Source organism: Podarcis raffonei, chromosome 7 (assembly GCF_027172205.1).
Source record: "Podarcis raffonei isolate rPodRaf1 chromosome 7, rPodRaf1.pri, whole genome shotgun sequence".
In the NCBI taxonomy this organism is placed as follows: Eukaryota; Metazoa; Chordata; class Lepidosauria; order Squamata; family Lacertidae; genus Podarcis; species Podarcis raffonei.
In genome coordinates this window covers 33,861,533-33,880,772 of record NC_070608.1, presented here as the reverse complement: position 1 = coordinate 33,880,772, position 19,240 = coordinate 33,861,533, and the positions used below count along the sequence as shown (strand labels likewise).

At 40.7% G+C, this 19,240-nt stretch overlaps 1 protein-coding gene across 7 annotated transcripts in view; it reads left to right on the top strand.

Annotated features, from left to right (window-relative positions):
- SULF1 (sulfatase 1) overlaps positions 1 to 19,240 on the top strand; it is a 101,838-nt gene that overhangs the window by 23,852 nt on the left and 58,746 nt on the right. The window lies entirely within an intron of this gene.

Genomic DNA, 19,240 nt, shown 5'->3' with positions numbered 1-19,240 from the left:
GGGGAACATTTGACCCTCCATATGTTGCTGGACTCCCATCATCCTTGGCCATGCTTGCTGGGGCTGATTGGAGCTGTAGTTCAGCAATATCTGGAGAACCTTTGGCTCTCCAGATATTGCTGGTATATGCTTTCTTCTGGGTAATTAGAATAAAGTGCTCTTGTTCTCTCAAGGTGCTAGTGCAGGCACAGTGCGTCTGCTGCATCCCGCAAAAGCCTCACCCAGTCTATCTGAAAGGAGCATATCTTAAATCACCAAGACAGCAGATATTCCATGTACAGCTGTTTAATGAAATATATTTTAAGTGTTTAGAGGTTTAGTGGGCAAGCTGGCAAAACACTTCACTCTTTCTTTGAAGTAGGATGAGCAAACAGGTCGATTTTGATTTCTCTCAGTTACTCGTTTTTCCTATCTACTTCTCCACATTTCCTCATCAGTTTGCAAAGTTTTTTTTTAAGGGCTCATGAAAATTCATCGTTATTTCAATGTGGATTTCTACTAATTATACACATTTTTGAAATATTTTGTTTTCAAATAGAATGCATCTTAATGCTTTCCCCCTATAACGTTACAATGTTATTTTATGCACATTACATATACACATTATATGGATGGGAAACGGCATTGAAAAATTCTGACAAATGTTAGTTTCAGTATTGTTCTGCAAAGTGTAAATTAAGTATTAAAAGTGAAACCAAACTGAATTTAGATATTTAGACCAATTCAAGGAGAATAGGAAGGGCTTACTAGCCTTGATGGCATAGCCTTGAAGGCTATGTTCTATATCCGCTATCAGAGGCAATACAGGCAACAGTCAATTTTGATGCAGGATTGCGCATGCGTGCATAGTGCTGAACCCGGAAGTGACGCTAAAACTTCACTAAAAGGGCGGGATGGGGACAGAGCATTTACATGGGCTCTTGCTGATGTGCGTCCGGAACGTATCCCCCGCACAAAACGAGGATTGCCTGTATGTATTTGAACGCCAGGTGTTGAGAATCACAAATGGGAAGAGTGCTGCTGTTCTCAACCTCTCGCTCGTAGGCTTCCCATAGGCATCTGCTTGGCCACTGTGAGAACAGAATACTGGAGTAGATGGATCTTTGCTCTTGTATGACCTGAAAGTACACTGATTTGGTGAAACTCCCCCTAGCCATAATGAAGAAGTATCTGTAAATGATACCTGCATTGCCTCTCAGCAAGTAAATCTAAGTATTAGATTCTTGGAAGCATTCCGAAAACCTCTTCTAGTATTTAGGTTGCTGGTTCCATATTACCAGAATCTCTTTCTGTGGTTCGGCCTGTATCAGTTGTCTTATTGTGCTTTAATGGTGAATTGCTGTGGTTACCTAACAGTTAGATACCCAGATGTTTCAAACAATGTTTTTTCCAGAATGCTCCTTTTAAAGCTTATTTTGCAAGGTGTTCAGGGTGTTTTTCCTCCCTGAATACTTGAATCTGTGTTCAAGAAGAATGTATTTTCAGTCAGCTGCATTCTTCTCCTGCCAGTAACGTGATCTCAACGTGGACTGTTGTATTTCAAGCTGTCTAATATGAAGCGAACCCTATAGTATCATTAGGATTACAGCCTTGTATTTGGGACATGGAAAAAATCCTGAGAATGAAATCCCTTTCCTGGCTCAAACCCAGAATGAAACTAATCAACCACATCGGTATCAAACCTAACAATGCAGCCCTACACTGGCAACTTGGTGATGCTTGGAACTTAAAAGTCCAGAATGCAAATAATGTTGATTATTGCAAAGTGGATGTAGAGGATTAAATGTTCACATGCTAAAGTTTCTGCATAGAGTACATTTGATGGAATGGGGCTCCATTTCAGGCTGCTGCATAATCAAGCAGATAAAGACTTAGTACTTTGTGTCCCACTCCTATTGGTGATTAAACGTGCCTTTCTAAATAGATTAATTTGCCTGCATTTTTATTATAATTGCAAGTTTGAAGCATCCCGAGAAGACATCAGAAGTTTTTAATGTTTGAAGTTTTATTCTGTTATTAATGTTCTGTTGAAAGCCGCCCAGAGTGGGATGGGCAGGGTAGAAATAATAAATTATTATTATTATTATTATTTTATTTTATTTTATTATTTTCACACTCAAATTTTGCAACACGTTCACTGTCCTGATGTGTAAGAATAATGGAACAAAATGACTGGAAGTGTTCTTAAATTTTCCTCCTGGATCCCATCTGCAGCATTTCACTTTTTAAATTTTGGGCATCAATTGTGTGTTTAGTGGAGGGGAAGGCATCCATAATGCATTGGGGAAAGGAGGGCAAGAGATGTGTAGGGCCACTGAAAAGAGTCTCTCTGCTCGAAGAAGGAACAGCCAGAGGGACCACCTCTGACTGTATGTATTCTGTGCAGCCCAGGAGGTGCTGTTTCCACATTTTATTTGCCACCATGAAGTTGCAGGGAAACACCATTTTTTTATATACAAGAGAGCAGAATTTATTTGTTGGCATTTGATGGCTAGAAGCAGAGTGGGTAATACCAAAGCCCTCAACTGTTCCGGGACATCACAGAATTACAGAAGCCATCCCGGCTTGACTGGATGTCCTGTTTTGGCTCCCGCAAAAGTGCTGCCCCCAAAGATGCCTGTTTTGGGGGGGCATGCTCTCATACAACTCACCTGGCTCCTGCGAGAGCACAGCCCTGCAATACACCCAGGGCTCCAGGTTCTCGTGTGACTCACGTGGGAGCATGGCCCCAAAACACAAGAACTCCAGTTTTCCTCTGCGGCATGTTGGAGAGTATGATGCTAAGCACATGCTCCCCAGTGACAAATTAGATTAGATAGCTACACAAATAGTGCATTGCTTTAATCTTTAAATCATTTGGAAACTGCAGCAGTGCAAATACGGCAGACAGGTTTCTGTCCAGCATATGGCTTTTAGACCTCATTTATCCAGTCTAACATCAGTTGCACTGCCTTCCTATTTATTTCCAGACTCAGTTCTGGAGGCTGATGCTTACCTATAAATGGTACCTGAAAAGGCCCCCTGCTTCCTTATGAATCTGCCCAGAAGATATCAACACCATTAAATAAATACAGTACCACCACTAAAGGGTTTGATTGGTGGAAACCCAAGACAGAACCTTTTCTTTGACAGTCGTCCCCCTCCCCTGCCCCTCCCCCTCCCCCCGCTCAAAGTGCAGTCCCCTTCCAAAGGTAGAGTATCACTTATGCATCATCATCATCATCAAAAAAGAACACAGGTTTACATGATAGGTCAAGGTATAATTACTGAATTATAGAAAAGCCTTAAACAATTTGCAGTTTCTTCTTAAAATAATATTAAATAATATTAAAATGTGTCTTCTATGAACTGTCTGGAGTTACAACGAAAAGGTTATGTGGTTCTGCTAAATTCACAAGCTATAGATTAATGGCAGTGTCATAATGCATCTGAAGGAAGCTCATTTAACGTGCCTCTGGGCTAGACAGGACTATTCAACAGCAGCAAAGGTTACATGTTTTCAGGTATTAGAAGGTGCAAGTAAGGACAGGCTGCTTCTGTGTCTGAGTGGGTGAGGGTCCTCTTTAGCATGCATTCAGTGAAGCTGGCATGCTGCAGTGTCTGCCTGAGAAGAGAGGCTGTGTGCCTCTTAAGTTTGCAGCTGAGGGAATTACGAAACCTCTACTAGAGTGCAGTCTATAGCTTCATTGAGCTGGGACACCCCCCCCCCCGGAATTCATGTACCTTTTACTAGACAGTCTGGAATATTGAACTTATTTTAACTGCCTAAGTAGTCTACTCCACTCCTTATTGATCATAAAACGTAAACAGAGGTGATTTTGTGTCTGTGCAAAAAGTGAACTCTTTTCAGTATAATTCAGGATTTTCTGTAAAATTAGTGGGATGGTCTTAATTCAGTACAATTAAGTGGTGTGGTGTTTCCAATAAAATGTTTAAAATTTGTATATCATATCTACATCGAGTACTGGAGTTCCCTGAGCAAAATGAGCAGCACAATCCTACAACTGGAAGTAAAATCCCATTGAGTTCAGTAGGCTTGCTCCTTAGGTAAATGGATGTAGGACTTCAGTCTATATTCTTTTTCTTGAATGTTGGGATTTTTCAAAGATCTCTAGCTTATCCCATCCTCTTATCCCATTCCAGCATAGTTTGGTGAGGAAATTTGTCAAAAGCTTTTTGAAGCACCAAGTATCTACTGTCTATGAGATCACCCCATCCACATGCCTATTAACGCTCAAAAAGTTTAGTGTGGCAGGACTTACTTTGCAGAAACCATGATGCTGATTAAGTAGAGACTTATTCTATAATATAGAAGAATATATACTTGATCATTTATCTTTAATGTTGCCTTTGACCAACTTCAACTAAAAAAAAACTTTAAACTAACTCACTTGTAATTTCCTGCAACCCCACTTGGATTTCTTCTTAAAAAAATGTTGTTACATTAACAGCTTTCCAGCCATCAGGTATGGAAGCTGATTTTAGGGGCAAGTTACACATTTTTGTTATGAAGATCAGCACTTCACATTTGAGTTGTTCAAGATCACCTGGCAATTTGTTTATTTTTAATTTGTTGATGAAGCCTTAAGAGTTCATCTCTCATCATTATGTTTTGCCTCAGTTGTTCAAACTCCCTTCCTGAAAATGTTACGGCTGTGGTCTACTTGCATACTTAGTTAATGTAGCTCTCTGTTTCAAAAAATAACTTTGCAGTTTTGCATTTCTTGATTCACAAAGATGCGCAAGTGTAGTTGGTCATGTGATCCAAATCATGCCTGTAGTCAAGGTGGTTTTAAGGAACTGCTCCTTCTAGTCCCATAAGTAAACTCTCCCATTCTTCCGAAGTGTTATTTCTGAATCATAAAAATCCAAGGCTTGTTGTATGTTCCATGATTACAGTAATTCTTTTAAGGTTCCTGTTGAAAAGAACTGGGAGTTTCCTGCTGTTTTTCAATGGGGGCAGAATGGGGCTCATGTGTTTATAATTTAACACTTTCTTCTGGGAGGGTTGAGGGGGAAAGGGATTATGGGTCTTAAAATGCTCAGACTGGAGCTGTTGCACAGCATGATTAAACGGCTATTCTTTTATTTTCCCTTTATAAACAAAACAGCGGTGGAGAAACCTTTTTGATGTTTAGCATAGTGCATCACAGGAAAACTCGGGGAGGTCTCATAAGCTGATTAAATAAAACCAACACGAGTCACAGGAAGGGGAGAAAATGGTTGTGGCCTGACTTGCGCAGAGTTTGAAGCAGCCAATACCGGGCTGAGGTTTGGTGTTTGAGTTGCCAAGTGACCTTTGAGAGGATAATTGCTGATTTCTTTTTCCCAGGATTCTGAAAGAGAGGTTTACACACAAAAGGGCATGGCATTCAGGAGGAGGGGGAGAAATACGTATATATTCATTTATTCTAGTGCAATATAACCTGCTTGTATCACAATACTGAAATGCATTGCATATTGATATTTAGAGGCACCAACTACTCCAATTTCCTCTTGTTTTGGAGAAAGAATCATGTGCTGTGTTCCCTTGCTTTTTTTCTAAACTGGTGTTTCACCTTTTTTACGTTTCAATGGATATGTTAACTGTTTTCCATATGTATGGCTGATCATGTGTACAACTCTTTACAAAAGAATTAATATGTTATTGTTTGCTCATATAGAAACTATATACTTCCCTCCCCCTAAATAAAGTTAGATGTAGATTCATTAACATCATGGTATACACTTAGCCATATTTCAGCTGTGTGCTATCATGGGACTGTCTCTGTTCTCCTAAAATTTGGGGTTCTTTTGCCTGTAAAAATTAAACCATTCAAGTTATGCAAAGGGGTGGTTTCTAAACAGACCTATTTAACAGGGTTAAGTTCTACAAAACAAACCTGAATCAGGCCTTTTTTTTATAGGAAGCCTGGAGGCAGGGGTGTCCACAGTGAATTCCTTGCTACTGAATATGACACAGGGATGCCAGCTCCTAAATGTTATTTGCTTATTTTATAATATTTCTTATGCACCCTCCATCCCGCAACAGTAGAATATACAGGTATAAAAACAGGTTTTAACATTACAATTATTGCATCAGTCATTCACCATAAAAATAGCAATTTTGCATTCTGAGCTAAATACTATTTCTGACAAATAATAGTTCCAAGCTCCAATAATGTGGAGATCATCTCCCCCCCCCCACTTAATTTATCATTTCTAAAGTTTTATATCAGCATGCTCAATCTTTTTGGCTGCAAGGTACTTACAGTAATACCATGAAAGCTGGCAGGGGTATAAGGTTTCCCCTTGCTTCTAATAAAAAATGTAGTCTTCATTACAGGCTTGCTATCAGATGAGAAGCATACACAGTCCTTATTCATAAGCTTTTACTCATAGTGTCAGACCAATAGGTGAAGGTAAAGGGACCCCTGACCATTAGGTCCAATCATGACCGACTCTGGGGTTGTGGCACTCATCTCGCTTTATTGGCCAAGGGAGCCGGCGTACAGCTTCCGGGTCATGTGGCCAGCAGGACTAAGCCGCTTCTGGCGAACCAGAGCAGCGCACGGAAACGCCATTTATCTTTCCACCAGAGCGGTACCTATTTATCTACTTGCACTTTGACGTGCTTTGGAACTGCTAGGTTGGTAGGAGCTGGGACCGAGCAACGGGAGCTCACCCAATCGCGGGGATTCGAACCGCCAACCTTCTGATCGGCAAGCCCTAGGCTCTGTGATTTAACCCACAGCGCCACCTGCGTCCCTTGTCAGACCAATACATAAGTGGAAACAGGGCAGTGCGAAGTAGCGAAACCCCTTTGGTTGTGCATGCTGACTGGTGCCTGCAACCGCAGCTGGAATGACTGCAGGGAGGTGGCATTTGCATGTTTGGCTGTATATGTAAAGGCCCACACCTGATCTGGAACCCTAACCAATAGGGGGTTCCAGATTGCATGGAAGCTTTCACACACAAAGCTGTGTGTGTGCAAAAGTCGCATCCTTGCAGATACTTGCATTGTACACAGGACAGGAAGAGAAGGAGCTGGTCGGAAAACCTGACATCAGAGTCACGGCTACTTTGTGCAGCCTCAAAATGTGTGTAAAAACGGAATAGTGCTAAGATCTGGCTTATGGTTTTTGAAGGTGCCATGATGGATGAGAAGAAGTGTTGTATTAGTGTTTCACATGCAGCACGGTGTTGTGTCAATGGAGCCTCAGTTCACATTGCTACTGTGTCGGCTATGGGTGTTGTTCGGCAGTGTCTGTTTACGCCAGCTGTTTCATGCTAACCTGTTGCATAGTATGTATAGAATTTGGCAGAAAAGGAGGAAGGTAAAATGCACACTAAGGATGACTATCATCTTTGCAGTTTCCTGAAGGTATTTTGAGCATCACATAATATGTCTGAAAAGTGCTAGAATGTTGTAGCAAATGGCAGCCAGTGTAGCAAAATGGAAGCTCTCTTTATTGTCAAGACAAACATGGTTGCTGCAGAGTAGCAGAATCCACCCTGTGTACCACTGTGCCTTCTTCCATCTACAGCAGGGGTGTCAAACTCAAATTCATCGGGGGGCCGCATCAGCAGTTTGGTCACCCTCAAAGGGCCGGTTGTTCAGGCAGCCGTTGGATCTGTCACATCACAGGATGGCATGCGCTCAATATAAAAACAAGTGGAGGTTTCCTGAATGCATGTAAAGTGGGGGTTTCCTGTGTAGAATGGCCGGCGCCGCTAGAGGACAGACGTTCTCTGGCTTGTAGGCTGCCGCGCATGCGCTGAAGAGGCGGCTTTCTTGTGTAAAAAAAAAAAGTGAGAATAAAAGGTGAAGGCTGGCGGCCGGTGGCGGCTACACGGGCCACATGACGAGGTCTGGCGGGCCGGATTCGGCCCGCGGACCTTGTGTTTGACACCCGTGATCTACAGGATAAAAACATTAGTTTGAATGTTAATCATTGAGACTAAATTTGCATTTCTCTGAAGCACTTTTTAAGTACTACAGCATTCTAAAAATCGTTTCACTATGTAGAGTCCTTGATCTGGGTTAAAAATGAAGTCCAACTTTTCATGGATTAACTATTATGCTTCAGATAATGTTTTGTAAAGTTAATTACAATTTAAGGTGTTTTAGCCTCCTTACCGAAGACAGTATCTCAGAGGACAATTTCCTATTTTTGCTTACAGCAACTAGAAATGCTTAATTTCCTCCAGTGATACTGGGGATATGAAGTGCTTGACACCTGAACTTGTAGCACACAGTTGGCGTAGCTAAATCATTCTTAGAAATAAAATCTTGGTGAATAGGGGATTTCTGTCGCTGGCTTTATCAGAGCCAGAACGTGACTAATTGTCTATCTGAAAGACACCTACTTATAGCAGGAGGTTAAACATCAAAGACATTAAGTGAAGACCAAAAACCACTGGACAACTAGATTGCTTCCTTCCTAATCCTGCAATTATTTTTACTACATCAGCAGCAAGGGACAAAGGAAAGCAATTTCACATATAGGAAGCTGGCCTTATTGCCTTGGCAGTAGAGATCATAAGCAGAGGAGGCTGCAAGGGACATTCAGTTGTTAAAAGTGCTCTTCTTATTGCAGACGAATTTGGGCTGCTGCTGTAATGTCCTCTTGTTGGAAGAAGGAAGCAGGCTGGTATGAAATGTTTAATTGCTCTGTGTACCTTGCATTAAAATGCCTTGAGCTCATTATGAAAGCACAAGCTGGACTATTTATAAATATAATTAGCTGTCAAAGTCCTCGGTAAAAGATCAATTCGGGAGCCAAAATGAATGGGTAGTGATTAGAAGAGGTATCCATTGCCACACAATAGGGTGAGAGACTGAGAGGGATTCAGGGAAGTTTCTAGAAATGGTTATGTTGTGAAAGCTTACAGAAGCTGATAACTAGGCAGGAAGAGTCAAGGAAAGGGGCATCATGGTTTTTAGGGTGTGTGAGAAAGAGAGAGGGAATGTGATTTGTAAGCCTATGGGTATGGTCTCAGTGGTGCTTTTATAAATATCTTAGCGCACACTGCCAAATCAATGAACTGCAGAAGTTCATTCCCACCTCTCTTCCTCCACCTTTAGAGTCAAGTCATGCATCCCATTAGCTCTCTAAAAACAATATTTCAGAGGACCACCAATAGGTAAGTGGAGTGGTCTATTTCTCTTCCTCTCATAACACACACCTACACACCTTGTATAATTGGAATGCTAGTGCTTCCACACACTGTTGTCATATGGGCAGGACTTTGAGACAGATACCCAGGCTTCCAGTCAGCAGAATGAACAGGTTCCCCAAGCCCAGCAGCAGAGCTAACTCAGTACTGGCTACATTATGCAGTAAGTGAAATAAAAAACTTTTATACCTCCACCCTCCATAAGAGCATTAAGTCACAAGCAGGGAGAATGCCACTGTCAGGCTTCCCATAGGCATCTGGTGGGCACTGTGAAAACAGAATGCTGGACCAGATGGACCTGATCCAGCTGGCTCTTTATCGGTTCTTAAGTCTAAAATTACCCAACTGCATCATTGCTGAGACATATGCTTCTATCTCTCTCATTCATTCATTCATTCATGCACACACACACACACACACACACACCCTCTGCCATAGACGTAAGATGCTGATAATTTGTATAGCGCAATCATTTAAATGCACAATGAATTGTTTAGTCCTGATCATGTTTGTTTTCACAGCAACCCCATGAATAAGTTCATTGTTACCTTTAGGGCTGCAGTGTTTACTTGATTGATCTAATGAATTAACAGCATTTTGCTTGACTATCTACAAAAGTGGCCTCCATTAATCAGGCAACAGCAGATGTTTTAACTTCTAATATAATTTTTAATAGAACTTTTTATAGAAACTGCAGGTGGTATAATTATTGCTGTGATACCAGATGTATTTTTAAAATTAAAATTACTGCTGTATATATTTTTTTTAAATGCAGATTTAATTGATTAATTGTAGGAGTTCCAGCTTATCTTAACTGGTGATAGGCCTACCTATTTTCCAGTTTGTAGTTGGGATTTGAGGTTGAGAAGAGGAGGGAGGCAAAGAGCTTGTCCTCTTAAGGAGCATGTGTCTAGAAGGGTTTTAAGAATGTGACAAGAACCTGCTGGACCAGGCCAATGACCCATCTATTTTACTGTACTGTATATTTTGTTTTTAATATGCCATTTGCCTATTACTGTGCCTTTGGGCCAAAAGCATAAAATAAATGAATCACAATGGTGCCAGCGTCTATAGAATTTGACCTCTTGTGTCAATCGCTCAGCAAATGCAGTACCTTTTTGAACCAGCTGAATTGTTGGTGCCCAGGTGCAGCAGACTTCCTCTTCTGGCAAACAGTAGCAGGGATGCTTTAGTCTCATTCCCACTCCCTGATTTGAGAACCTACTACCACCAGCCCTTTACAGTCTAAAGCGAAATAAATAAACTCTGGCAGTTGTTGCCTCTTTTCTTTCATACAGACTGGCCCTCTGCTTCAGAATAGACCTCCTGGAAGACCAGCCAAAATGGAAATGCCATGTTACATGGCTTTTGTCTTTTTAAGAAAATGAGGTCACTGTTGTAGGACTACCACAAATCAGCTATTTTAATTACCGTGCCCAAAAGTGACGAGGAAGCACAGGGCAATATCCCATAGGTGCTTTGCATCAGAGCAAGAATTGGCACTTGTTCAATGACAGTTTCTTCTCTCTTTTTTTTTTTTTAAAAAAATATTTTTATTGAACAGTTTTTTATATAACAGAAACAAAACATACATAAACAAACATCAAACAATAGTAAAACATAAAACAAGTACCATTTCATAACCCAATTTCTAAACCTTACTTCCACGACCTCCTCTTACTTCCCGTTTCTGTATTCCAGATTCTTACAGTTATTCAGCGAAATCTTGCCTTATTTTGTTATAAATTTATACTAATCACCCTTATTCTCTTTGTCATGACCATTACTAATAGTAACCATTTATTTTAATCCAACATCATTCTAACTGTCATTAATTTTATAGTGTTTCTTTAAATAGTCCTTGAACTTTTTCCATTCTTCTTCCGCCGCTTCTCTTCCCTGGTCCAGTTTCTTCTCTCTCTCTCCCCTGGTGTCCCCCTAATCAGTTATAGGTGTTTCCCCAACTCTCCAGAGAAGATTTGGGGAAAGTGTGGGGCACATGGGGGGAGGGAGGTTCAATTGTTCAAGTGCAAATCCTTTCACTGACAGCACACATGCCATCCACTTTACCAAAGCCAAAGAATCCAAGGAGATATGGTGAGCCCATTACTATGAGGGAAGCAGGTGAGGCTAAATTGTAGATCATGTCTGGAAAATATCTATGTGAAGCAATTTCGTAAGGGCAGAGGCTCTGTGTTAATAAGTTTGTACCTGGTACAGTGGAATGATGCTTGAACACTGACCGTGTCTGTGTATTTAATGTGGCATCATGCTGGCTTGCATTATATACTTTTAAATGTTCATGCTCTCACACTTGTGGAAGTGTTGCACTGATAGGATTCCTGTGGCCCAGGTGCTACATCCCTCTGTAACAGAAAAAAGGCAACAAGTGCTGATAATGCTTATTTTCCAGACTGCCAATGTACCATGGCACAGTAAAATGCATGCCAACCAAGTCATTCTAATTGCATTCAAATGATGGGGGTATCGTTTTGAATGAAAATGGCTGCTTCTCATTATCGTCTGTCCAATATTCAAAAGCCCCTTTAAAAAGGTTGTTAGACAAAATGCATGCATCACTCTTGAAAGCAGCCTTAGAAACTCTTCTTGTCAGACAGCATCTTTTGGCTTGGCCTGTATCTGTTCTATATCAGTGACTGACAGGTGGAAAATGATGGTGGAGCGTTTACATGCCAACCGAGTCCTGTTGTTTTGGAGTGACGAAGAGTCTTTTTCCATGAGAATTTGTTTTCCTTTCAGAGAGACCGAGAATAAAGAGCCAGAGCAGTAATAAAAGCTAAATACCATTTCAGCAATCTGATATCCAAGCCTGATTGTAAAATTAATTCAGCCTTTCAGAGGTCAGTGTGTAATACTTTCAAAAATTGATGTCATGCATAATTAGCAAGCAGTGTACTGTGCGATAGACCACATTGCTTCTGTAGTCACTCATATTAAAATACTTCATAGAGCATAATAATAAATACCATGGCTTAGTCAGATGGGCAAGATGTTTCGTTTCCCTTCCATCTATCTTAAAAGAAGTCAGATCTTAAGTTTATGGTCATTACGCGAAGTATGTGCGTTTAAAAGCCTGCGATAATGGCAAATGTGACTACATAAACAGAACGTTTTTGAAGTGCGTAAGCCAGTTCATGTATTGAATTAGGAACAAAGCAAATGGGTTCGAAACATGGCAGGAAGCCATGAGCATTTTGGGCGCTGGGATTTGAGAACTTTCAGTGCATGCTGTGGGCATGAAGTTCATTCTGGAGGCAGCAGGGGTGGGGAATACATCTGCTGCTGTGATAGTGCACTAAGTCTTAACATAAAATGCTAGGAGGCAGTCTAATGTGCTGAATCTTTAATGTCATTATAGCAGGTAAACATATACAGTGGTACCTCAGGTTACATACGCTTCAGGTTACATACTCCGCTAACCCAGAAATATTACCTCGGGTTAAGAACTTTGCTTCAAGATAAGAACAGAAATTGTGCTCTGGTGGCGCAGCAGCAGCGGGAGGCCCCATTAGCTAAAGTGGGGCTTCAGGTTAAGAACAGTTTCAGGTGAAGAACAGACCTCCGGAATGAATTAAGTACTTAACCCGAGGTACCACTGTATAAGAAGCTGTCTAATGTAGGGGTAGGCAACCTGAGGCCCAATCACCTTCTAAATCCGGCCCTGCAGACGGCCCAGGAATCAGTGTGTTTTTACATGAGTAGAATGTGCCCTTTTATTTAAGATGCATCTCTGGGTTATTTGTGGGGCCTGCCTGGTGTTTTTACATGAGTAGAATGTGTCCTTTTCTTTAAAATGCATCTCTGGGTTATTTGTGGGGCATAGGAATTTGTTCATTTTCTTTTTTCAAAATATAGTCCGGCCCCCCACAAGGTCTGAGGGACGGTGGACCGGCCCACGGCTGAAAAAGGTTGCTGACCCCTGATCTAATGCTTAGACTGGTGATCTGAGCAACCCAGTGCTGGCTGTCTTGATTGGCCATTGTTGTGTATTGAGTCAAAGGATTTTATATCTGTATTATTATTGTCTGTATTTGCATTAGGGTAAAGTAACTGCCTTTTGGTTCCAGAGGGTACAGCTACTATTGGTTCATTTAAGCTGCTGTATTTGGATCCTCTGTCTTATTGGTTTCCTCCAAAAGGCAGGACTGTGATTGCCTGATATTGTTCCCTCCAAAATGTATCCTTTCTAGCTAGTTCCCTGTCCCTATAAATGTAGCTCTCCCCTCCTCAGTTCTCAGTCTTGTTTGCTTTAATAAAGAAGTGTTACTACAGAACTGTCTCCAGCATATTATATCAAGAGAGCTGAAATCACAAACCCCACGTCACAACAGCCATCGGCTTTGAGCAGTGTTAGAAACTCAGATATATAAGCTAATTGCCAAATGGCACCTTAAACCTAGGTTACAGTTGCTACAATGGAACGTCTAGGCATTTTTTGTGGTGGGATTATTATTATTAGTAGTAGTAGTAGTATTACTTATTAATAATAATTTCAGTTCTATACTGCTTTATATTTTAAAGGGAAAAAATCTCTAAGCAGTTTACAACACATTAAAACATCAAATAAAACAATCCAGAATAAAACAAATTCAAGCTTCCAATCCCCCATGCCCAGTGCTAAAACAGTTTTCCAATCCATATTATAGAAAAATTGGGCCTGGAAATCGATATCATAGAGAACCCTTAACAGTCTGAACTTCACTAGATGTATATGGTAGAGAACAAAAACTATTGAGTTAAGTCATATGTTTAAATGTTTTGTTTTTATTCTGTTTTGGTTTATTACATATTTATTAGTAAGCCACCCTGAGCACTTACTTGCTTGAAGTTTGAAGGGGTAGACAGACATTTTAGAAATGTAAATTAATAAAATGTAACCATTAGCTTAGTTCAGTGGTAAAGCATCTCTGCTTTGCTTGCAGAGGGTCCTTATCACCACCTTTTAAAATGGATCTCCGGTGACTGGGATGTGAAAGACTTCTACCTAAAATTCGGCAGAGTTGAAAATGTTAGAATTAGGATAAGGCATGTACACACACTATATTTGAAATATATGGTTTGTGCGTGTAATTCTTTTTAATGCTTGAAGATTATAGATTGGCACTCGGATCCCAACTATTTGTGCTGGCAACGCTGGCATAATCCATTGAAACTGGAAGGGCATGGTTTCCATCCTAATCATTTATTTCCAGCCCCCAAAAGCCTTAGGATCACGAACTTACATGGTCTGACAAATTGCTTAAATTGAAACAGGTGTGTAGCTGTGATCTCTCTGGGCAGGCTAATGATCTTAGGTGGTTGTTTGTCTACGTTCTTGCAGAATCAGACCCAAATGTAAGTTAATCTGCACCTGTATTTACAAGATATATCTATTGAAGCATTTTAAATGACCAACATGATGTTTTTTCACCTGGTCTGATTATTCTGGTATGCAGATTCTGGAATGCTGCTATTTCTCCTGGCACAGGATCACGAGCATTGTGGAGGCAGCATTCTTGGGTTTGTTGTACCAGGTCAATTACAGGTCACAAAAATGTTCTTCCAAGAATTTGATGGACCATTAGGGTCCATCAAAGATCCAGGAGAGTTTTAAAATAATATATAGAGGTATAGAAAATGGGACTGTTCTTTTGGAGACTTACGAACTATTCTGGGGACAAATGGATAAAAAAAAAGGATAACAACATTTTATAATGTCTAAGATTATGGTTCAAATATAAAAATGATGTCTATGTTTCTTGAAGCTTTGATAATCCTGACTTTGAGACACTCTCCTGAGTCATTGAATTCTAGATAGGTAATTTTTATGGTCCATTTTTAAATGATGTATTGCACAGCTGAGCAGAGGCCCAGCAAAAATATGCAGTTTATAAAGAGGATGTGAAAATAGCCTAAATTCCAGTAAACACAAAGGTCATTGTTTATGGCTGGGAAAGATCTGAAGAGTTTTGTCATGTATTTCCTGGTAGCTGCTAAAATTGGGCCAAGACTAACTTTTTTTTTCAAAAAGTTGAAAGTTAGAATCCTGGGTTACTTTTCCTAATGAGTTAACAAGAACTCACTGGATGTATCATGACACATCTCCATTTTAATAAGCATATCCATAACTGATATTTTAGCTCTGAAGGACAATAGACACTGAATTCAATCACGAGCACACTGCCTTAATAATCTCCAATATAACATCAGGTTTTAATAAGCCTCCTGTTTGCAAGCACACATGTGCTTAAGACTGCCTGGAAACCAAATCAGCAGAGAGAAGGGATTACTTTAGATTACCCTGAAATATGCATTGTTTGAAATGGCCTCTGGTGACCAGCTTTCATGAATGGCTGATTTTACTTGTGGGGCACGTCATCTGGCTTAATTATATCAACATCCTTTTGTGTGGCAAGTGCAATTCTCAGCGAGTTGAAATATGAACCTCTAAAACAAAGCAAATTGGACAGCGAGAAAACAAAGTTAGGAAAAGTGTGTTAAAAGCTCACATCAGAGTTGTTTGTAAAAGCTCTCCTTTCTGCTGAAAGATGTATTAGAACTTTCTCTTGGATTATTTCATGTCACATATGGTTAATATAAACCTAAAGCTTGTTACACTTAAACTCTTGATGAGGCCTATAAACTAACTGGCACAGAAAAATGATCTTAATCCAGCCACTTTGAATATTTCTTTGCTCCCATGCAGAAATAAGGTACAGTCCAGATTTGATTTACAGGTGTAATTTTAGTCATCATGGTTGAAAATTGTGTACTTCTAGATCTTTTGGAAATTTGGAGATCAGGTGCAATAATCTTAACAACACTTAAACACTTTAAATTTTTTTAAAGAAACCCTCACCTTACAGTAATTTTGATTATCACCAGCTCCAGTCATACCTACTCTTGGGCAGTGATGTGGGGGGCAATTTCCCCAAAATATTCCCCCCCGTCCCCATTTTGTAAGGTCATTAGTAAAAATGCATGAAGGCCAAACTGCAAATATGATATTAAGCTTGGCTGTTTTAAATTTATAGCTTTGTTCACTAAATGCAAATAAACATGCTGAATTAGATCACTTTCTAGGCCATTTCGGGGGGGGGGTGGACCTGATGCAAACTAAAAATTGTTGCAATTTTCCCAGGGGGCAAATCCAGAAAATATTCCTATTCTAAAATTATTTAGGAAATCTGCCATTTGTCAGAGTGAAGTGGACACTTTGAGTGCCATGAAAGGGCAGCAAATGGTTGGTCATATAATTTATTATTGTTGTGTTTTTACTGCCACTCACAGGGAGGGGTGCTTGTGAGATCTTCAGAGGAGGGTCCAGGAGAGCCAATTGACCTCGTTCCGTTCAGGATGCAGTAAACATAGTCAGATCAAGTTCCAGCAGGGCAAAGTCAAACAAGCTGAGGTGATTAGCAGGGGCAGGCAAAGCAGGGTTCACCTCAAGTGAGCTCACTCAAACAAAGCAGATTGGAGGTCCAGATAAGCATAGTCAGGCAATACAGGGTCCAGCAAGGCAAATAAGCAAAGTGGGCAGGACCCTGGATAGCTCTGAGTACAGGCTTACATGCTGCGGTAAAGGTAAAGGGACCCCTGACCATTAGGTCCATTCGTGACCGACTCTGGGGTTGCGGCACTCATCTTGCTTTATTGGCCAAGGGAGCCGGCGTCCAGCTTCCAGGTCATGTGGCCAGCATGACTAAGCCGCTTCTGGCGAGCAAGAGCAGCGCACGGAAACGCCGTTTACCTTCCTGTCAGAAGGTATTTATCCTATTTATCTACTTGCACTTTGATGTGCTTTTGAACTGCTAGGTTGGCAGGAGCTGGGACCGAGCAATGGGAGCTCACCCCATTGCGGGGATTCGAACCGCCGACCTTCTGATCGGCAAGTCCTAGGCTCTGTGGTTTAACCCACAGCGCCACCTGTGTAGAGTGTAGGCTGGAACACAAGACAGGCTTATATGCTGCTGTAGCAACCAGCAAACTTAGACTGAGCCTCTGCTTCTATCCTGCCTCTGAGGAGTGGAGCCTCTACTCCACTGTCTCTGGAAGTCTTCAGGCTAGAGATGTACTGGCATCATGGGCTCTTTTGGTGAGGGAACACCCAATGAGGCATAGAAATTGATGGCTGATTCTGAGGGCCAATCTGTCTCCCAGTCCATTAAGTCCTCTGTATTTATGGCCTCTTCTCCTGAGAGTGAGGAGTCGGAGCCCTGGTTCATGACACCACATGAGGAGGAGAATGCCTGCAGCAATTCCCATGATCACAGTGATCAGCAAAAGAATTTCTGTCGTCATGGAAATTACGGCTTGCTTAAGCTGTGGCTGCCACCTTCACATTCTGTGGATTTAATCTGAAGGTGCATGCCTTCTGTTAGTAGAAAGACTCTCTTATTCATGGAAGGACTGTTTCCAAGTGGAAGATGTTGTGTGAGGAAAAGTACCGTATTCCAAATCTAGAGGAAGCACCCTGTTTGTGCAAAGTCCTTTGTAAGACATTGTAAGAGCTTATTTTCAAGTCCAGTTAAGTTACACATGGCAGGCCGCAGTTTCCTTATTTGGTTTCCTATAACGTAATGTAGCCCCTACTGTCTTTTAGTTGCTGGGCCCATGGAACAACACTAATCTATTTTCTCCTTCCATTCATGGTTCTTTGGATCCAGGCCTAAATTTGTGAGTAAGTAATTTCTTTACTCCTATGAATATTTCCCAGGAGCTGGTTGGAAATGAAGACATGGGCAAAACCAGCCCAATGGAATAAACAAGTTTCCTTCAGTTTTAAAACAATTGGCAGTTTTTTGACTAGTTTAAGTTGCTGCTTAGCATATACACAATGGTTATGGTGGATTAAAACATGTGTTACATTTTTGTGCCTATGCAGGAATGTATGCTTGCATAAAAGTTTATGCAGAAATCCCCTGATTGTACTTTGTTTGTTAAATTACATCGTACTTTTTATGAGGTTACAAATCCCTATGCCTGCAGTTAGACTAAATTATAGTTGGTGGGTATGATAATTTATCCCCCAGCATGGGTTAAACATCATAATTGCAGGCAGATTATATTTAGAGGTGAGCAAATAATTCTGATTGACTGATAAATATGTTGTAGATCAGACAGATAAATGCTAGGCCTAGATATTTGATGGCATTCTTTATATTCAGTATAAATCCAGTGCTTTACAACTAAGATTAATGGATTAACCTTTAAGAGGAGGCAGTAGATCCTGCTGTTCTCGACTTGCTGTACTGAAAATGCATTTTCCATGCTGAGAGGCTTGCTTTCCCATAGGAAACTGGAATGCTAGCCCTGATTTTCTGAAATGATTGTTATGCTTGTTTTCCTGCAATATAAGTGCAGCGTTTGAAAAATATCGTTGCCTGCTTTTAAACCCTTTTTTTCAGGGACTCTAATAAAACCCTGAAATTGAGTATGTGTGAAAACTAGCATTTTTCAACTGTCATATGCTTTTAGAAGAAAAATTCACCTTAACTTTTAATTTGTTTTTGACCAAAATTCTACAGTAAATTTCATGTGACGACTTCTTATATATCTTACCAGGGCCAGCCTGGATAGCTCCGTTGGTTAGAGCCTGGTGCTGATAATGCCATGGTTGCAGGTTCAATCCCTATGCAGCTGAATATTCCTGCATAGGCAATCCTCGGGATCCCTTCCACCTCTAGACCAGCTTTTCTCAACCTGTGGGTCCCCAGATGTTGTTGAACTACAACTCTCATCACCCCTAGCTAGCAAGGCCAGAACTCAGGGATGATGGGAGTTGTAGTCCAACAACATCTGGGGACCCACAGGTTGAGAACCGCTGGACTAGATGATCCTTGGGATCCCTTCCAGCTCTGTGAGTCTAGGGTGACAAAAAAGATGATAAAGCAGGATGCAGATTTAGTGATAACAATGTGCAAATGCTAATGTTTAGAATATATGCATGCTTAGAAATGATCTCTGCAATCTCAAATATAATTTATTTATTTATTTATTATTTACTAAATTTATATACCGCCCTATACCCAGGGGTCTCAGTGAAATGCATCTCACCATAATAAGGAACTCGGTGACAAGG